This window comes from Pteropus medius, unplaced genomic scaffold, assembly GCF_902729225.1.
Source record: "Pteropus medius unplaced genomic scaffold, Ma_sr-lr_union100, whole genome shotgun sequence".
Lineage (NCBI taxonomy): Eukaryota > Metazoa > Chordata > Mammalia > Chiroptera > Pteropodidae > Pteropus > Pteropus medius.
In genome coordinates, this window is record NW_024344378.1 from 51,592,164 (window position 1) to 51,612,977 (window position 20,814).

The 20,814-nt window shown below is 52.5% G+C and overlaps 1 protein-coding gene across 1 annotated transcript in view; it reads left to right on the plus strand.

The window, feature by feature from the left end:
* The window catches only part of ZMIZ1 (zinc finger MIZ-type containing 1), a 228,870-nt gene that overhangs the window by 51,955 nt on the left and 156,101 nt on the right, over positions 1-20,814 (plus strand). Inside the window, 1 exon segment of the mRNA XM_039872214.1 lies at positions 16,240-16,328. The gene's annotated coding sequence lies outside the window, so the exon portion shown is untranslated.

The window sequence follows — 20,814 nt, forward strand, 5'->3', positions numbered from 1 at the left end:
AGTGGTGAGTGATGGAGCTGGCCCTGAGGGGCGGCCACACAGGCGGGTAACGTGGTCGGATTGTCATTTAAGAAAGGCTGTAGGGGACAGCAGGGATTGGGGTTTGGCCAGATTTGGGTTTCATCCAAGGCAACCCCAAACAGCTGTCGATTAGACCTCTGTAGGCAGGGACCTAGAATGACGATCACACTCTCTGGCTAACCCTTCCAGCCCCGGTATGTGGCTTGGTGTTGCCAGCATGTGCCATCAGCTGTCAGTTAGCAGACTTCCAGGGTTACACAGAGCAAGGCAGGTTTGAGGCTGGCTGCAAAGACCTTGAATGCCAAGCCCATCTCACAGCAGGCCTGGCCGTGGCCATGCAGAGCTGAGATTTCAGGGTCTCCATGTGGCATGCCTGTCAGTCTTCAGTGCCAGCTGAGAATGCATACTCCTCTCTCCCTGCCTGGAATTTGTTGCCTGTAGCCCAGGCCCCTCTAAAGCCTGTCCTGACCCTGTAACCCTTACCCCAGCCTAGAGCTGAGAATAGTCTACAGCCCACTGGTCATTACTGCCCAAGGTGGGACACTCCCTGGGTCAGCAGGGTGGGACTGCTGTCCTGGCAGACCCTCTGAGTGGCACTTTTCTTTCAAGCCTCAGTCCTGCTGCAGATCGCCCTTTGTGACCTTGGACAAGTCGCTGTCTCTCTGAGCAGTTGTTCATTGGCCTGTAAAACCAAAAGGCTGGGACATCAGGGGTCACAAACTGTAATGATCTCAAGGGCTTCAACAACTCAGTGAAGCTGGGAGTATCACACTGTGCAGATGAGGAAACTCAAAGCACAGAGAGGTCAGGAAATGTGTGCAGGGTCACAGTACTATCAGTGCGGCTAGGATTAAGCCCAGTTTCATCTGACACCATAATATGTGTTCCCTCACTACGTTGAACTTTCTCTGGTAGGTACTTTTTTGCTGGGTGATCCGTTCACTTCATCAGTCAACGTGTGTTGAACACTAACGAGGCTCTAGTACCATGCTATGCACTGGCATCCAAAAGAATTTGCATTTGAGGAGCTGGGTGAGCACAACCTCAAGTTGGCGCAGAGGTCACAGAATCTCCAGTGTAGAGTATGCTAGGTGGATGCCATCAGTGGGTGAAAGTAGGAGCTGGGAGGAGCAGTTCTTCCCTAATGCTAGAGGAGGCAGGCAGGGAAGACTGCCTGGAGGAGGGGTCTGGATCCCTACATAGAAGAGTGGAGGTGCAGGGTCTTCCTGGGGTCTCTGCACAACTCAGTGGGGTGGGTTGGGCGTCCAGTTGGAGAGGAAGATTCGTTCAGCCGCAGCTGGAAGTAGGTGCTGAGGCAACTCCTTAGTGCCTCAAAGGCTGGGCCGCACAGTTTGACCTTGATCCTGCAGAGCAGGGAGCCAAAAGGCACTATGGAGCAATGGCAGCTCTTTTGTGAAGACTGAGTGGGGAGAGCTGGCCTCAGCCCTCAAGTTGGAGCTCACAGCTCACCCAGAGACTGTGGCAGCAGGGAGGAGCTGTGTTGGGGGCTTGACTACCTTCAGGTTTACCAGGCCCTCTTCAGCCCCCCTCCTCCCCCACCCCAGATACCTCTGGGGCCTCTCCTGGGTCAGAGTCTAGAGCTCTTTACCAGGAAAAAGCCAGTCTTCCAAAATGCAGAAATCTGAAGCTGCCCAGGGTGGAGCCATCTAGACCCCTGCCTGATGTGGGCCTGACCTCAGCCCAGGGGTGAGGTTGCAAGGAAGATGTGGATGAACCTGTTCAGTGAAGTGGTGGGAACAAAGAGGCCCAGAGACCAGCCCAGGGTCATACAGCGTCATCACGGCAGATGCAGGCCAGCAGGCAAGGCAGGGAGGCATCCTTCCGGGAGGTAGCAGGGCAGGCCTTGGTCCCTCCCCTGGCTCTCCCAGAGTCCAAGGGGATCCTTGCCCCTGTGTGATCACCAGTGTAGATGTTTAGGGCTGCTGGTGCACTTCAGGGATCCCTGATCTCAGCCACCAGTAGGTCTCTCCAAGGACAAACTGGGATTGGTAAACTATGCTCTGAAGGGTTCCTTGAGTGTTACTCACCAAGGGTGCTCCTAACCTCCCACTGGTGTTTGCTCACCAAGCTCTCACTGAACTCCAGAGTTTGAGGACAGCCACGCCCATGCCCTGTGTCCTGTCTAAAGCCTCCGTGACCTTGCAGGAAGGGAGCAGACACTGAGTGGGGCTGCAAAGGCATCATCTTTATTTGAATCATAGTATCTTGGCCGCCTATGGGTTGGAATGATCTTTAGAAATTATCTGGCCCAACCCCTCATAGATGAGGAGTAGATGGCATAGATGGGGAAACTGAAGCTCAGATAGGAGGGTATACCCCAATGCAGCCCATCATGGCACTCCAGGCTTTTAGCTGAGCTCACTGTGCCTCCAAACTGCTTTGGATAAGTGGCAGGCGTAAATGCTGACAGGGCCCAAGACCTGCAGGGGTGATGGAGACTCGGGGCGTGATGTTTGCAAAAAGGCAAAACCGACTCCTGAGGGGTAAGGGATGCAGAGGGTAGGGGGCCAGGGAAGTTCTGGGAGCCTTTGGCAATCTGCCCAGAACCGGGACTGAGAACTACATAGGGTGCCCTCAGACCTGGCTCTGTTAAGCCTCGTTTGTATTCCACCACCTGCCCAGCCTGCTACTGTTAGGGCTTTTCCTTTCATCTGTTTACCCTGAGAGCCCTGTGAGGCCTGGAGATTGTAGGCCCGAGGCCACAGCAGAGAGAACGCTCTGGAGTCAGGACCCAGTTTGAAAGCTTACAGATGCAAGGGGGTGAGGAAGGAAAGTGGACTCCAGAAACCGAGGGCTTATCCATGTCCCTTGTCAGTCTCCTTTACCAAGCCACAGCAGGATGCCCAGCTGCGACTCTGCTGATATGTGGTACCTAGGACAAGTGTCTGGGTGCTGCAAGTAGAGGACAGGGAGGGCTTCCTGGAGGAGGTGGAGCTCCTGCTGGGCACTGAAGAATGAACATGACTTTGAAATGAAAACATTCCAAGCAAAGGGACGATCTGCACCAAGGCCCAGAGGCAGGCATATACTTGGGGCAGATCAGTGGGGCAGAGATGGGGCAGTGAAGGAAAGGAGGTTGGAGATGCCTCCTAGAGGCCAGATGGCAGAAGGAGGACATATATACTTTGCTTCTAACTCGCTAAATGTCCCTGAGCAGATCACTGCCCCACTTCTGTGCCTGTTTTCCTTGGTTCTCCCTGGAGTTTCAGGCACCTGGGAGCCACAGCAGGGCAGTGCCTCCGTGGAAGGTCTGCCTTTGGAAAGGATATGCGCAGGTTCCAGGATCTTGGCTCTCTCTCGAAGTTGGGCAGTTGGCTCAGGACACTGCTGTTGGACCCAGGGCTTCTCTCCAGCTGAAGAGACTTGAATTCAAACTCTAGAGGTTTGCCGGGAGGAGGAGGACAGATCAGGCCCCCTGGGGCAGACGCACCTATGGGCTAAGGGTCCAGCTCCCCAAGAGGACTCCAGAGCTAAGAGCTTGAGGTGAGCTTCCCCTCCTTCCTGTTTCTGGGAAGTGGAGGAGTAGGTGGCCCACCTTAAGGCTGAGGGTAGGCTCAGAGCCCAAAATAGAGGAGGTGACCCTTTGAGCCCTGCGTGTGGTGCCAGGCCTGTGCTCTGCTTTGGGCCCTGAGGGTACCTGGTGCCCCTCTGGGTGCGGGCCTTCCAGTGGCCCTGGGCTTAGCCAGGTTGTGTTTGCTGCACCTCCAGTGACCCGCAGTAGCCTCTCTGTCACCCTCTCCTATCAGCAGAGTGGCAGCCACAGGCCCTTGGACTCCTAGTACCCAGGATTGCGCAAATCCCCCCAGCAGTTTGCATAGCAGCCAGCTCAGGCCCGTCAGCTCGGGGCTGGCCTGGGTTCCCTCTCAGGAAGCCCAGACTTCTTTTCTGGAATAATACAGCAACCTTCTTGCAGCAGGAAGGGCAAGCTGCCCTCATGCAAGGCCTCTTCATGGCCCTGGTTTCTGTCACCGTCATAATAACAGGCAGGCTTAGTGGGGGCCCCTTTTCTAGAGGAGGAAACTAGAGTCAGAGAAGAGAGACGTGAGACTTGGCCAGGGTCGGGCAGCCAAGCCAGGACTCAAGCTCAGGATTCCAAGTCGCTGGTCAAACTCCTTTTGAGACCAAGCCAGTGTTTCCAGCTCAGGGCCCCAAGGCAGATGTATAGGGCCAGGACTTGGGAAGAGAAGGTGGAGGAAGAGAGCCCTAGTGGGTAAGGAGCCTAAGGGCAGAGGCCCCCATCCCTATCTCTTCTCCTCAGCTACTTTAATTAGCTGAGTCTGCCAGTGGCACTGACATTTACCTGGTGGGGAGGAGGGCTTCCTCCCTCTCGAATCAAGATGCTAAAAATAACTGGGCCCAGCTTCCCAGGGGCCCTTGCCCAGCCAGTGCCTGCCTGCCTGCCTTTGCGACCTTTTTCCTGGGTGCTGGAAGCTAATTGCTTTGTGAATCGTTCCTTGTGCTGAGGACTTCCTAGCGGCTGGGGCAGCAATGATATTGTATGCTCAACTTTTAAGACTGAAGAGGGGTTCCTACAAGGCCCGATTGCCCCCCAGGTATTGGCATGATTGGCCCCTGCCTGAATCCTGGCACCCATGCTCTTTTCTCCATGGGTTCAGTACTCTACTGGGTTGACTACCTTACCCCTGGGTGCTTGGGCCCATCCCTTGAGCTACCGGAGTTTTTCCTGGGCTACCTGGGTGAAGGGAGACTGTGCCTCTCATCCTCAGAGTTATCTAGGACTCACCTTGAATCCTGTACCATGCCTAACACAGACGTAAAAAAGGAAAAAAAAAAATGCCCTCGTGCTGTGTGTTCGTCCTGTCACATGGCAGCCAAGAAGAGCCCAGAGTTTGGAGCTGGATATGTTTAGGTCCAGTTGTGTGACCTGAGCGCAATTTTGAGTCTTTACGTTTTCATATCTAAAATGGGCAACTTAACTGACCTTGTAGTGTCGTTGCAGGAATGAAATGAGGTCATGTGTAGAAAGTACGAGATTCAGACAGCTGGGCCTCTGGGGCAGTGGGAGGCATGAGCATCTCTGGGAGCTCTCCTTTCTCTTGCTGTGTAAACAGACCCTGGAAACCTAATTTGGTTGATGTGTTTGGACCAGGAGAGAAAGCTTTTGAAGACCCAGGCTGAGGACTGGGGACTCAGTCTTCCAGAAAACAGGGCCCCCGCTTATTCCTGTGCATCTCAAGTGGCCTGAACTCCTGCTCCCCTGTGTGTTTGTCCAGCTCTTGCCCTGGGTCAGTGTGACCAGAATTGTGTTGACATTGGTCTACATGCCCCTGGCTGTGGCGTCAGCCAGTGGAAATAAAAGTAGTTTTTGAACTTGCCCTCTTAGAGAACCGGGGCCAGTGGCTCAGTCTATCCACACCTCACTTTCCCCATCTGAAAAAGGGGATAGTTATGGCTCCTACCCCTTAAGCATCATGAGATTAAATTAGCAGCGTGCTTACAGTGCTTAGAACAGGGTCTGACACAGGGCAAGTGCTCATGTTGTGTTAGCTGGTCCTCATAGCAGTAACAGTAGTAGTCGGTGGCAATAACAGCAGCCACCTGTCATTTGTTGAATGATTAGTATCAGATGCTGTGTCAGATGCTAAGCACTTTATATAATCTTCATGAAAACAATACACAAGGCCCTCCTATAAGCTCTATGGTCCAGATGGGGAAACTGAGGCACACAGAGGTCCTTGTTTGAAAGTAGTAAAACTAAAAACCAGAACTCAGAGTCAGCCCTGCCAGTGTGACCAGCCATTTGGGTTTACCTGGGACTGTCCCAGTTTTAGCACTGAAAGTTCCACATCCCGGAAACTTCTCAGTTCCAGGACAGTTGACACTCGAGCCCCATCTTAGTCCTTTGCCCGACTCCTAAGCCCACTGGCCCCCTTTAGCCACTCCTCAGCTCCAGGACTAGCTGGTACATTCTGGGCTGGGCCCCCTCCCACACCTTATAGATCCCTCTTCCAGCCCCATCATCCTTGCCCACTGCCAAAGCTTGGCTCCAGTCTGTCTGCCCATCCAGCTTCTCTTCACACTCCCCTCTGCCAGCTGGAGGGGCAGAGTCATGTCCAGTGGATCCTGGGCTGCTCCTCATCAGTCCTCGGTCTCCCCATTCACACTGAAGGCTTTGGCACCTCTGCTCCTGGCTTTCTAAAGATGCTCTGAAAAACTCTTCCTTAAAAGAGGGAAAGCAGAGTGAGACCCTGCCCCCAGTCCTGGCCCAGGCAGCCGGAGAGATTGTACTGGCCCTTCCGGAGCATTGATGGAGAGCACTGCTGACAAAGGAGAAAGGTTAGCAGGGGGACAGAGCAGACTTGATGGCGGCCTGCTGGCCATCAGTGCTCTTCCCCCGGTCAGGGCTTCCTGGGGGGAGGGTCTCAGTGCTCCCTGGGGTCCTAGTCAATTTATATTGACTCGGGCAGCTGCTGAGTCAGTGAAGTGGCTGGGGAGATGCCTAGGTCGCCCTTGACACCTCTGTCTCCCTCACCCCCACGTCGTACAGTCAGTTCGGCCTCCTTAACCATCTCTGGCCCTATGTCCCCCTTAGTACCCACACCCTCTGCTGGCATTCAGGCCTCACCGTCTTTTTGCCTTGCCTCTCAATGACTGAACCCTTCCCAGCCCTCTGCTGCCCTCCCTGGCTTCCCACTGTCACCAGGAATAAAGTCCAAGGTCTGAGGCTGTCATCAAGGCCCTCTTGAGCTTAGTGAGGCTGCCCAAAGCTGCCGGTCCTTCCCCAGGATTCCAGTCTGTGTCCCCACCCTCAGGCGAGGGCTGAGCCTCTTCTGGCCCTCTCTCCCTGCCTGCGCATCTCTTCCCCACAGACGTGCCTTTCCAGGATCTGGCCCACCAGTTTCTTCCCCAGGCCCCCCAGCTTCCGTGAGGCTGGGGGATTGAAAGAGGTTGTGTGTGAGGTTGCAGCGCACTGTGCATGCCCAGCCAGTTGTGCCTTGTCTGCCAGCCTTACCCAGGCTGCAGTACCATACCCGCTGTGACCAGCATGCCAGGTTGGGCACTGACCACACTCCGTGCCATTCCTCAGACTTCTCCTTGAACTGCCCGGTGCATCTCATGATCCAGCTCCTGGAGGGGAGGGCAAGAACCATCTGTCTCCCCAGTTTACAGGGAGGCCAAGCCCCCATGAGGGCAGGATGTGCAGTGGTTAGTGTACAGGCTCTGGTGTTTGACCCTCACTTCATTACTTACTAGCTGTGTGACATCAAGCCATCACTTAACTGCTCTGAGCCTCAGTGGTGTCATCTGTGAAATGCGGGTAATAGTCCCTTCTTCACAGGATGGTGAAAGTCAATGAAATGACACATGTTAAGTATTTCTAGGGTCCTGGAACATTTTAGGGACCAACAAAGTCAGCTGTCATCATCATTATCATCAGGACAGGGCGGGTACCATATCCATGAAATAGGGGTCCTCTCCTCTACATGGGTACATCCTGGTTATTTGGACCCTCCTTTCTAGCCCCTCACTGTCTCCTCTTTGTCCTTTTTCCTGCCCCAGCACTCCTCTCCCTCACTGCCTAAAACCCCTGGAAGGCCAGCCCTCCCTGATCTGTTGTCACCTGCATACCTGCCTTATCCGCCCCCTTCCCCACAGAATGCCTTCAGATCAGGGGCCAGGATTTATTATCTGTTTCCCACATGGCCCCTCCTGGAGCACAGTAGTTGCTTAATAATAGTTCGTTGGTTTGAACCGATGTTCACCTAGGCAAAGTCACCTCCAAGAACAACACGGCAATGACTAGCTGGGCCTGTGGGCCCATCTGCAGTCTGTCAAGGGGCATTTCTGAGACCAGGCCTGAGCCACCTCACGCTGGGTCATAGCACATGCCCTCTCTGGTCTCCTTAATGCTAGGGTTTGGGGGTGGTGGGGAGGGGTGGGGGCAGTGCTGAACCTCCCTGTAGGGAGGTTTTTCAAGGCTGGTTCCTCTCCTGTCCTCTGAGCTATGGAGCCCTGTTTTGTTTGCCTGGGTTCTTTCCCCACCCCCTCAGTTCTCTGTTAAATTGTGTTATTATATTTAAACAAATCAATTCCATTGCAGAGTTTTCCTGTCCTAATGATGAGTTTGCAGCACAAATGCCATTGATTTCTCACAGCCCTGAAAACCAGTTGATGAATAGCACCGGCTTGTCTTTGGAGAGGCACTTAGAACAGTTTGCAATGCCCCCTGTGCCGCCCCTCCCCCACCCCCCGCATTGTCCCCCATCACCACCCACCCCACACGTCACTGCCGCCTGCAGTGGGGCTGGGGCTGTATAAAGGTATAAAGGGAGACCCTCAGTGCCAGCCAAGGGTAGAATGTCATCGCAAGGGGCCCGGGCCCCTTGTGCTGGTGAAACAATCATAGTGGAGATTTTTATTGATTTTGGCCAAAGGCAGGAGGAGCACAACTTACAGAGCAGAGAAGTAGTGCGGTGTGATCTTTGTCTTCCTTACAAGTTTAGAGCACAATCCTGTGAGTGACAGCAGATAACAGCTCAGATTTCTAGACCTTGATGGGGCTGCCTGTCACTGCTCTTTTAAAGGGGTGGCTCCAGAGGTTAGAGAGCTCACCATGCTGGGGAGTGGGAAACTTCCCTTTATGAAATCCTTAGGAACCTCCACGTTCAAAGTCAGGGCTAAACCACTAGGCAGAGCTTAGCCTTTCAGCTTACTGTGGGGAGCAAGGGCTTGTCTGAGCTTTTTAATGACCCCAGGGACTGGGTGGGCAGGTATTACTGTTCCCAATTTGGAGATGGGCAGCCTGAGCCTAGGGCAGTCACCGAAGGAAGGCGGGGAGGGCTGCTCGTCCTCCGAAACCAGAGGCACTGCAGGCCCTGAGTGCAGCTGTGTTCTCATCTCTCTCCTGCCAGGGTACTGACAGGGAAGCTGCTCTTACCACCAGGCTTTTTGTCGCCCCTTTATCCGCCCCTGAGTTTTCTGTCTCCTGAGCCCAGGTTGTCATGTGGAAGGACTTAGTGGTCATCATTCAGGGGGCTCAACTAGGCTACCTGCAGCTTGCCACATAAGCCTGCGAATTGGACTGCGGTGTAAGGCAAGAGGGTGCAGCAGAGACTGCGGCAAATTGGAGAGTGCCTGCCTCACCTAAATCCTCACGCGGATGGGACTGTGGGCCGAATTGGCCACTGCCTCTCACCCATTTTAATTCAAGCCTTTGTTTTGGAGACAAGAACCAGAACAAGAACGTGTGGCCTGGAGTTGGGAGTGGCTCTTCAAGGTCACAGCATAGGGCGATGGTGGAGCTGGCGTTTGAGCCTGGGAGGCGGGTGAAACCTCTCAGGCAGTGCTGCCTCCCCTTCCCCCAGGCTTGGTGAGGCCTCCCCAGCGGTCAGGGTTTGGGGCAGAGCAGGGGGCTCTGTTCTAGGGGAGACAGGCCCCTCACTCAGGAGATCCAAGAGTGGCCCAGCATGTCCCCACTTCCCTTCGCCCTCGGAGCAGTCACCCTCCCTCCCTCCCCCACAGACAAACCTCCTGTCTCTTCTAATCAGGTTAGCCTCCTGCTCCATGCTTGCTCTGTTGAGCTGGACCAGCTGCCTCTAATGGCCTGTCGACCTGGCCCCCTCTCTGGCTCTGGGGGCGGGGGAGGGGAAGCTACGAGAAGAACTGTGAGTAGGAAGGGTGCCCCACTCCTTCGATCCCGACCTCGCCACGGCTTCTAGGATCAAGTTTAAACCCTTAGCCTGGCATCCAGTACCCATCGCAATGAGGCCCTGCTTATTTCTCCTGCCTCCACATCCCCGATGCACTCTTTCCTGCAGTCACAGGATGCTATCTGCTACCTCCTTGCCTTTGCACATACAAGCCCTTTTGCTACCTCTCACCTTCTCAGAAAACTCCTCCAAATCCTCTTAAACCCAACTCTTGTCTGTTCCTCTGGGCTGCCTCCACTCAGGACTCCTGCCTTCATACTCCCATCGGGTATTCCACTGGTCTGGAACCTAATCCCACTGTGTTTGGGTGCATCCACCCAAACCAGTTCCTAGACCTGGTTCCCCTTGAGTTCTTAGAGGAAAGGGAGGATTTTCTAGAAGAATATGCCTCAGGGTGCGGCACAGAGAAGTGCTCAGTGAAGAAACAGGGTCAGCAAAGAAGAGAGAAGTAGGGACCACGGAGAGAAAGAGAAAGGCAGGAGTGCACGAAACAGCTGCTCCCAGCCCCTCCACACCACGCTAGCCTACTTCCTGCCAGAGAGGTCATTCTCAGCAACACATGGGGAGCCTGAAATAGACACATGGGGGCCTCGACGGTGCACTGTCGCAGCCCAAAGCTAAGCACCCCCATTCCCTTGAGTACTGAAGCTCCCTCTCCTAGGACCCTGACTCTGTGTCTAAGACCCCCTCCCCCAGCAGTGCCCAGGCCTCACCCCTTTGTTCCTGCTAACTTTGTTTTATAAATAAACTATATAAATAGGCTCCTCTGATTCCTCGGAGCTCGCAGCGTTTAAGGACTGGGGCACTGCTGCAGGCATAATTGTACTACCGAATCCATCAGCTGCCTAATTACCATTCATTTTGCATTTATTTCTGCTAATTAAAAAGAGAGAAACTCCTAACAACTTTTACGTAAATACTATATTTGTTCTATGTTAAGATGGGATGCTAATTTGCTAGTGATTAGCTGATTATCTAATTTTATAGCTGACACACAGAATGGCCTTGTCTCCCCTTCGCACCCCAGACGGCGCTCAAGGTCCCCGATCAGGTGTTGGAGGAAAGGGTCAAAGGAGGTCCCCATGGGTGGTTAGAGGGTCTGCCTGAGGCCCAGGGGTCACCAAGAGCCCCATACATCATTGAGGTTCAGGGGTCCAGGCTGACTCACAGAGATTTACTATTTCTATATAGATGGAGAAACTGAGTTATAGCATCTCCCAACAAGACAGTGATAGAGATGGACCCCTGACCCAGGTGTTTGGACTCCCCTCCAGTGCTCGCCCCACTGCGTGGAGCTATTGTCAAGAGGAATTTGCAGGGCAATGGCTTAATCTGCAGCTGGAGAATATCTGGACCAAACTCTAGCACGAGAAGTAGAGGAAAGAAGTAGCCTGGCCTGAGCCCATCGCATAAACCAAACCCTCTGTACCCTTTGGTCCAGAATATCTGGACCAAACTCTAGCACGAGAAGTAGAGGAAAGAAGTAGCCTGGCCTGAGCCCATCGCATAAACCAAACCCTCTGTACCCTTCTGAAACCTCTACCTCCTCCCACTTCCCCATCTACTAACGGAGGGCTCAGCTCCCATAGCCGCCTGGCCACACTTGCCGGGGCTCGCTCTCCCAGCCTAGGCCAGCTTCTGGAGGACCAGCCTGAACCCGCTCCAGGACCTTACACACTGTGGGCCATTAGGACATGTACAAGGGTCTGAATTTCAGATCTTAATACTATGTATTATTGTCACGTGAATTAGAAAAAATATAATTAATACATCAGACCTTTGATTTCAAAGATGATACTACTTTCGTTAAGTAAAAGGAAAGTGATTGGGTTAAAGTGATTTAAATAACAATACATAAATAATTTAGATGGAACATGGATATGACTTAAAGTATCTAGTAACTGAAGTTGGGGAGACACTCGGGGAGGGTCTGAGAACACCAGGTCAGGAGACCAAGTGGGTGAGGCCAAGGTCATAAGCAGCAGGGATTTGAGGGCAGGGTTGGCCAGTTCCGGGCCTTCAGGCCACCACTGCCCCATCCCGGGTCCAGGATGACAGTGCCCCTGGGTCATGTCCTTCTCTCCCCAGCCCTATAGTCAGTGGGAATTAGCCCACTACAGAGGAATCATTTGCCTTCCAAGATGGATTTAGGGAAGCCAGGAAGTCAGACTTCGCTCCATCTCACCCCGAGTCACCATGTGTAGATAAGTGACTTCACAGGGACACCTTGGCTGGCCTGGCTTCCCAGGCATTGACGGTCAAGACCCTGAATGACTCTTTGCTCTCTTTCTTCCTAGATAGTCAGAAAATGGCCAGTTCTAGACATAAAGGGAGAATGGCTTTGACTAGGCCGGTGTCATCTGGGTGGCCAGGGAAATCAGGGCCAGGATCAGCATGGCCTTTTGGAAATCCCAGAGACCAGGATTCCGGTCCTGGCTGCCCTTTCTGGAGTCTCCTCCTCCGTAAATTGGAGACTGCCGTGCTTTCTTCCCAGGGGTGCTGGAAGGAGCCTGAGAGCCATGTGCAAAGCGCCCCTCGGAGAAGTGCTTAGTGCAGCTGGTGGTGAGCCCAGTTACCCGCCCAGAGCCCCCCTTGGCCAGCCACCCGCCGCCACCGTGTCGCTGCGATGTGACCCTGCTGCCGCCAGAGATCTCCCGCTCATCTGCCCTTTTATCACCCTGCACACAATCGGGGGAAGCCTGGAAGGCCGCTGGGGCCAGGCAGATGGAAAACACAGAGAGAAAACAAAGGCGCTGCTCCGAGGAGGCCAAAAGGCAGGGCGACGCCTCCCTCCCCACCCCCACCCCTCGCCTGGCCAGCCCGTCCCACCAGCTCCAGGCCTTGGCCACCCCCAGGCTGCCGGCAGTCTGCCCCACCCCTGTAGAGACTAACTTCGGACCTCACGGAGTATCACCTATCGCTGGGTGACCCTTGGCAAGTCACTTTTCCAAGCCGCCCTTTTCTTATCTGTAAAATGAGGGAGTTGGACAGCAAGCTACTTGACCTTAGGCAGACTCTGTCTCCTTATCTCCGCCAGGAGTCCTTTCTGGGGCCGGCTCAATCCATCTCTAGGACACCCCACTAACCCCAGGAAGTCAGGTTGGGTGCCCACTTCTGCCCATAAAGAGGACCCCAGCATGCCCTGGGCAGCAAGGCAAGCAGGAGGTCATTTTCTGCAGAGATCTTGGTGCTGGGTGTGTAAGCGTTTGTGCAGAGTGAACGGTGTAATCAGAAGGGTGCTTAACTCAGTGTCAGCCCTTGGTGGCTGCTGCTGTTGGAGCCTCTGAGGGAGGGAAAACTCTCCTGGGCCCCCTAAAGCAGTAAGTAGCAAGGAGCAGTGGTTGAGGGTTCATAACTTCGCCAAGGCCAGGCTATCTGGGTTCTGTCACAGCTGTGTGAACTTTGGGCTGCTTAACCCTTCTGTGTTTGTGTTCTCATCTGCTAAAATGGGTATAGTACCAACCTCACAGGCTGTGGTGAGATTAAGTGAGTTAATTCACATAATGTACTTCAAACAGTATCAGATAAAGGTCCATTAATGTTAGGTACTATTATCGTTAGTTTTCATCACTATTATTAATCAGAGGTGGACATACTAGGAGACTCATGGAGCTTCAGCCCCCAAGCCCCTCCCCTGAACCACGAGGGTGAAAGTGGGAGTTTTGCTGGCAGCGGTGGAGGGTTCTAGGTGGCAAGGGCACCATGTTGCTTTCAGGAGCATTTCTGTGTAAGCATTTCCCACCCCATAAGGCCACTCCCCACCCTGACTCCACATTCTCCTTCACCTCTTGATACCCACATCCTGTTCTCTGGGGGAGGTGCAGGCAGCTAGAACATGGGGCCTGAATTCCTAAGGCTCTAGGAATTTGTTGTCATTTATTTTCTCATTCTAAATATATATTTGTAATTTTATGTATATGTTTAAAGAGAACCTCCAAAATAGTGTAAGCTCCAGGCCCTGGACCACCACTAGCTTACTTCTGTTCCCATTATTATATTTCCAGGGCCAGCCCTGTCCTGCCCATTTTACAGCCCCAGCAGGAGGATAGCCTGGGCCGTGGAGCTGGAAGGACCTAACTGCTCTCCCTGTAGGCAGCTGTGTGTGTGCAGGCCTGCCTCTGAGCACCCCAGACTGCAGTTCACACCCCATAGCCCAGGTTGAAGGAGCCCCAAGGAAGGCAGGCAGGAGAGTGGGACCCTGAGGGAAGTTCTCCTGAAGGAGACCCCAGACGTGCAGGGGTTCCTGCCCCGGTGCTATAGGCTGTCCTCCTCCCCACTCCCCACCCTTGTGCGCCCCAGTAGGCAGGCACAAGGAGCCGTTGGGACCGTGGGAAGCAGGTTGCTGAGTTGGAACAGTTGCCCCTGAGGCTGTCACCAGGGCGGCTGGCTGTGTGCCAAGCCCCTGGTTTGGTGCCGAGTGGAGGCCCAGGATGGCCTCTGCTCTCAGAGCTCTCAAAGTAGCTGGAACCACAAGATTCGCACCTGGAAGGGCAAAGAGTGGGCAGGGGTTGGTGGTATTAGGCTCTTTTGTCTCAGTATATCAGAGGGAGGAGTCAAGAGACCCCATAGGTCGTGAGGACCGGACACTCAGAGAAGGCCTCCTGGAGGATGGGCCCTTGGCTGTGGAGGCTGCCAGAGGAGTGGACGCCTTGGGCCCAGGCACCTCCACTGGCAGCAAGGCCTTTTACCCCAGGCTCTGACAGGGACATTTATAACTCACAGCTGTGCTGTCCTGGGCCCAACTGACTGTGGTAAACCGATCTGGCTTCAGGAAGTCGCGTCCCGAGGCCACTCCCTATCCTGACCCCACACTCTCCTTCACCTCCTGACACCCACATCCTGTTCTCTGCAGGAGGGGCAGGCAGCTAGGGCATGGGGCCAGGGGCCCAGCCAGAGTCTACAACCCATGGGCAGAGCAAAGGAGGTCAGAGAGACTCAGTGAGGCCTGAGAGTTGCAAGGTGGGGCTTCCGGGATCACCAGGGTCTACCCCTCAAGGCACACCAAGGGAGACCCAGGCATACAGAGAGCCAGAGGCCACCCTAAAAACCCACAGGAGCTGAAGACTAAAGAGCTCAGATTTTGGAGTTCAGGGGTATGTTCTATGCTTCGAATTTAACCAAGAAAGAATTATATCTCTAGCCTCTGCTAAATAACCAACTCCAGCCTGGAGGATCCTAATGGAAAGGGCAGAGGGGAACCAGAGCCTCAGAGAATGCTGGGAAAAAACATCATCTTGGACCCCGGGCCTCTGCGTAGCCTACAGCCCTACATTGGGACACTTCATTCTGGGACCAAATTCCTCACAGGCCTTGTGCCCATTTGCCTAGCTAGACTCTCACAACAGAGTTCACATTTGGAGAAAAGAATGATCTCACTCAGTGCTGGAAAGAGAGGACAGAATTAAAAGCATCCAATACTCCATAACTCTGACCCCCTTACCTCCCTTGGCCTTATTTATGAACTGATTCTTGGGTCCTGTCAACCAACCAACCCTCCTCATAGGACTGACTTTCTCCTTCCGTACAAAAAGAGGGTTGATAAACAATAGTGAGTTTGCCAAAGCTTGTCTTACGTAACTTGGTAACTTGTGACAAGATTCAAGAATTAGTATCCAAAGAACATGTATTTTTATTTCCATAGTTATATATGTATTAAGATGTATTAGGAATATAAGTAACATATCAAGCCAATTATTTTGTGGATATGGTTGCTTTGGACAAGACCAGATTTATTGGGGCTAAATAGAGTGAGTCGAAGTAAAGATAAATGTTAATTAAGTCATCATACAGAGAGGACTCAGCTGGGACCAAGAGTCATGAAGGGCACAGGAGAAGACCGAAAGTTTGGGGAACACGAAATAAAAATCACCAGGGCTCTTCTCTGCCTTAAACTCTGTTTCTGGGTCTCCTTTATCAGTTTTAAGCAAAACCTCAGTCCTACACCCAGGAAGGGGACAAGGGGGGAATGAAAGCTGGTTTTCTTGGGGAGGTGCACATATATAAAATGGCTCCAAGTGTTGGTCAGAGGTCTGGTGAGCAATTCATAATGAGGAAAGAATTCAGTCAGGGGTCAAAGAGTGGCTTTGGAAGTGGCTGCCGGCCTGCTGTGTTAGATAATTCCCCGGAGCCAGGCAGGGCACAGAGAGAACACTGCAGGGGCTCATAGGCTCTGCTAAAAATACCCCCAACAGCTTCTCCCTGTCCCCCTGCCCGGGCACCGCACAGGAAGGCCATGGCTTTTTGCTTTTCTCACCAGGAAGAAAAAGACAACGCAGCTCCTGAGCCCGAGAAGAAACAAAACTTAGATATATTTTTTAAAAATTTTTAAGAATTCTACTAGGAGTTGGCTTGCTTGTTGAGGTGCAGCAGGCTGGGGAGACAGCCGGCTCTAATGCATCAGGCATCCCGAGGCATGCTTAAGTGGCCGAAGAGGACACAGAGATTAGCCTGGCAGTAAGAGACAGAAGTGGGAGAAAGTGGACTGCTTACCACTCACACATATCCGTCTCTCTTTCTGTGTACCCAGGACGAGGAGGCTGTTGACGTCTGACCAATGCTGCGAGGGGAGTGAGAAAAAGAGCCACCGTCCATCACTCAGCTGCAAGACCCAGAAAGGTAACACCAGACCCCCCGATGCCCTGAGGCCTAGGCCACACTGCCACCTGCACCTTGAGACCTGACCAGGGGCAAGGGTGGTCAGCCTTTTTTCCCAGCCCTTCTTAACATAGACCGCAGGACTTTTCTGGAACTCCTTGTGCTTCTGGGCTTCAGTTTGTCTGTCTCTAAAATGGGTCCTCCACTTATCCAATTCTCGAGAATTCTATGAATCGTTTTGGCCTGACTGTTATTTGAAGTTAAGCCATCTTAGCAGCCTGGACCAGTTTGAACTCTGGGGGCATAGCCAGGGGTCCTAGCCCTTGTGGATGTAGCATTAAGGCTATAAAGTCAGCAGGACCAGTTGGGGCTTGAGAAGAGAGAATTTTCTAAGGTGAGCTTGGCCAAAGAGGTGTCTCACTGGGGATGTGGCTGTGGCAACATTTGAAACTCCCAAGTCAGTCTCAAATCTCTCTGACAGCTCTGCGTAAGAATTATTATCTGCTTTTTTAGACCACAAGACCATGGCACAGGGAAGTTAATGGGCTTGCCAGGGGTCCACAGCAAGCTCTGGCTGTATCAAAGCAGCGTGGCTGTATCCTATTTGCCATATCAGCTTCTCCATTTTACTACACTGCACTGGTCTGGCCCATCTTCCCCAGAAGTCCAGCTACTGATCCCAAGCAATGACCTGTCTTTATTGTGTGCCTGTGGAAGGACTTGTCGATTCATCCATCCATCTACCCATCATTCATCTACTCACCTATCCATCTGTCCGTCCTCCCATCCAACCACTTTCTTATTCAGTCATCCTTTTATCTATCTACCCTCTCATTTCATCTACCCTCCCTCTCAATCATCCTTCCATTCATTCATCCATCCACCTACTCATCTACTCATCCACCCATTCTTCCAACCATCTATGTACTCATTAATTCACACATCAAACACCCACTGCTCTCACACCAAGCCAGGCCCGCACTAAAGGATGGGTTTTGAAGATGGATCAGATCCAGTCTTTCTTTGAGGTAGTACAATCTACAGTAGAGACAGACGCATGATCCCAGAGTCAGGCCCAATTCCATAAGCTCAAGCCTTGTGTAGTGTCTGTGACTGCATGGGAAGACTAGAGGGGCCGTGTGCTAGCTCTGCAGGCAGGCATTTGGGGAAGGCTTACCAGGAGAGTGGTATTGTTCATTTATTCATGCTCCAAATGTTTTTTGAGAAAATACTTGATTTTTTGGAGACATAGCAGAGAATAAAACTGACAAAACTCCCTATCTTCATGGCGCTCACATTCTCATGAAGAGACACGGACAATAAATACCCAAAATGTGATATATAATATGTCAGATGATGCTAAGTTTTAAGAAGGGAAGTTAGCCAAGTAAAGGAACGGAATCTACAGGGTGAGGTAAAATATTCTTTGACAAAAGATGTTCAAGAAAGGCCTCTGACAAGGTGACATTTGAACAGAGACCTGTATGCAAGCAGGGGATGAACTGGGGTGCACTTGGCTTGTTCGAGGAAGTAGCAGGTAAGTCATGTGGCTGAAGTGAAATGAGGGGTAGGAGGAGAAGGCAGATAGATCCTGAAGGAGACCCACGCATGTAGATGAGCAAGAGTGAGCCGGGAGATGGCTGGGAAGCTTTGGCCCACATCCAAGTAGCTGTGGTGGTGGATTGGACTAGGGGCAGTAGGGGAAGAGATGGGAAGCCATCGAAGTCTGAATATATTTTAAAGACCTTGCAGACAAATTTGCGGATGGTTTAGAGGTGGAGGATGGGAGAAGAGGGAGTCAAGGAAGACTCTTGGGTTGAGGACAGGAGCTACCGTAGAACAGAAGTGGTCATTTACTCGGCAGGGATGCAGGCAAGGGAGGGATGACGGAAGCCAATGAATTGTATTTAGGTTTGAGATGGCTTTGAGACACCCAAGTGGAAAGGTCGAGTAGGCAGTTGAATAGATGAGTCTGGGAGGCAGAGTGCATCCCGACTGGAGATATATATGTGGTATTTGTCGTATATAGATGGTATTGCAAGCCATGAGGTCACCTCTGGAGTGAGTGGAGATAAAGCAGATCAGAAGCCTGAGTCTGAGTCACCGGGCATCCAGCCCTTAGACTGGGGGAAGATGGGGTGAGGGCAGTAAGTAAATGGAGAAGGTGCAGCCAGGGAGGGAGGAGAACTGAGATAGTGGGCTCTTCATGGAAGAGGAAGGTTTTGCTGACCAAGAAAGGAAAGGACACATCAGGCAGAGAGAATAGCATGACAAAGGCTCAGAGGCCTCAAAAAATGAGCCATGTATGGACAGAGATGGCAGATAAGGAGGGGAGACCAGAGCAGCTTTCCCTTCCACACCTGGCCACACAGGGGCCAAGGCCCATGGGCATCTGGCTGGGCTGGGGATTAGCCCATATCCAGGACCCTCCCTGTCACCCTAGCTGGCACTCCCTGGTCTTGGCTGAGCCTCTTGCCCTAATGTCTGCATACTTTGCACTTTCTTTTAAGAAGCTTCACTTACCTGTCCTCTGGGACTCTTGGGCCCCTGAGACCTCCCCTTGCCTAGTGCAGAGTTCATGGTGGTAGCTGCCTACAGTGGGAAGAGCACCCAGCAGCTTCCTATTATATCTGTAAGCACTGCCTGGATACTTTATCTTAAAAGAAACTGTAGAAACTTCCAGGATTATATATGCATGTCAGCTGCCTGCTAACACTCACCAGTTAGAGCAGACTCACCAGTTACAGCAGCTGAGCATGGTGCCTTTGCCGGACAAGTGTGTGCATGTTTGGGGGGTGGGAGGGAAGGCGTCCACTCCTGTGCCTCTGGTGTTTAGCACTCAGCACTCAGCTCTCAGTGGAGAGAATGGCCATGGTTCGGTCAGGAGAGGCTGCAGAGAGGAGCCACTCTCCCCCAACAAGCCCCAATGCTGAGCAGGTGCTCAACGTGGTACTGGAGGTGGGGGAAGAGCATGTGGCCAGCCAGAGGTCTACAGAGATGCAATCCAGTGCCACTGCCCAAGAGAATGCAGCTTGATGTGACTTTGCTATACCCTGAGAATAGGATGGCGTCCAGCAACAACACATTGACACCCTAGGCCCTTGGGGAGACGTGCCTCTGACTTTGCATCACTGGCTGGGAGAGCTGTGGGAAGCCTCTCTGATAATATGTGCCTCCATGGCAGGTCAGTGACAGGAGGCTTCAGGCAGTCTAATTAGTGTGCCAGGCGGATGGGACAAGCAATCCTATGCCTTAGACTCACTTTTCCTTAAGCCTGTCCTGGCCAAATCTCTCCCTAAATCCTCCCACTGCCTGGGTGACATCGGGCAGGAGCGGACTTATATCCCCATTGAACAGATGGGTAAATCAGGAGAGGGGAAAGGAAGAAGCTGGCATAATGCTACAGCTTATAAATGGCAGGGCGGAACTGTGAACCAGGTCAGTCTGAATCCCAAGCACTCTTACCGCTGCCCTCTACCATCTCATGGGCTCTTCTGCAGTATTCAGACTTGCAAGCACTTTCACGTAAACCACCTTTCCAACTTCCTCATTGTGTAGATGAGGCAACAGAAAAGATAAGACATTTGCCCATGGCCACACAGCAAGTTAAGGGCAGAACCTATACCAGAATCTGATCTAGCCCACTGTGTCCACCCACCTCCATCCCCTATTAACAGATACAGGTATCCTGTTCAGGACCCTGCCCACTTCCATAGAAGGCACTCACCGCTTTCTATGCTCCCTTAGCCTTTGGCACTCGCTCAGGTTGAAGGCACCAAGTTCCTCATCAGAAGGCTCCATTGTGCCTATTGTTTAAATATAGATTACTAATGAAATGCTTTTTCATTGCCTTCCCAGTGAATAGTTTTCGGGTAAAGTTAATTTGCAGTGTTATGTAAATTCTGTTTAACTTCAATCAAGTTTCTAATTATGTTTTTACCGCAGTAATTCCCATTTGATTTGTCATCTCCTGTTAGGTATTTAATGTTCGGTGGGCGGGTGTGCTTTCCTTCTGTCTCTGTTTTCCAAGGCCCCCTCCTCCCTGACCCCCGTTGCCTTTCCATCTTCCTCCTTCACTCCTGCCTGCTTCTTTCATCCCCTGCCCCTTCCCTGTGAATCATTTCCCACCTCCTCTCCTTTCTTTCTTCCTTTCCTTCCTCCTCTTGCCCAGATACTCCTTCCCCTCCCATTTGCCTCTGCTCTTTCTGACTTGGTTTTTGCTCTCTCCACCCTCTCCCACCCCGACCCTAGCCCTCTCTCTCTCTGTCCTTGTTTGTACCCCATGTTCTCCCCTTCCACACATTTTTTTCTTCCTCATTTCTCTACCTCTTCCTCTTCCACCCTAGCGACCTCAGAAACCACGTGCAGGGGCCGCTCTATGTGTCTGGTACAGACAGAGGATAAGAGGTGGGGCTGGCTGGGTGTGCATCCCTGCAGAACTTGGGGCCTGGCCCTCGGAACCTGGTCAAGCGCTCTGTAGAGGATGGACCTAGCTCCGTGCTGGGGG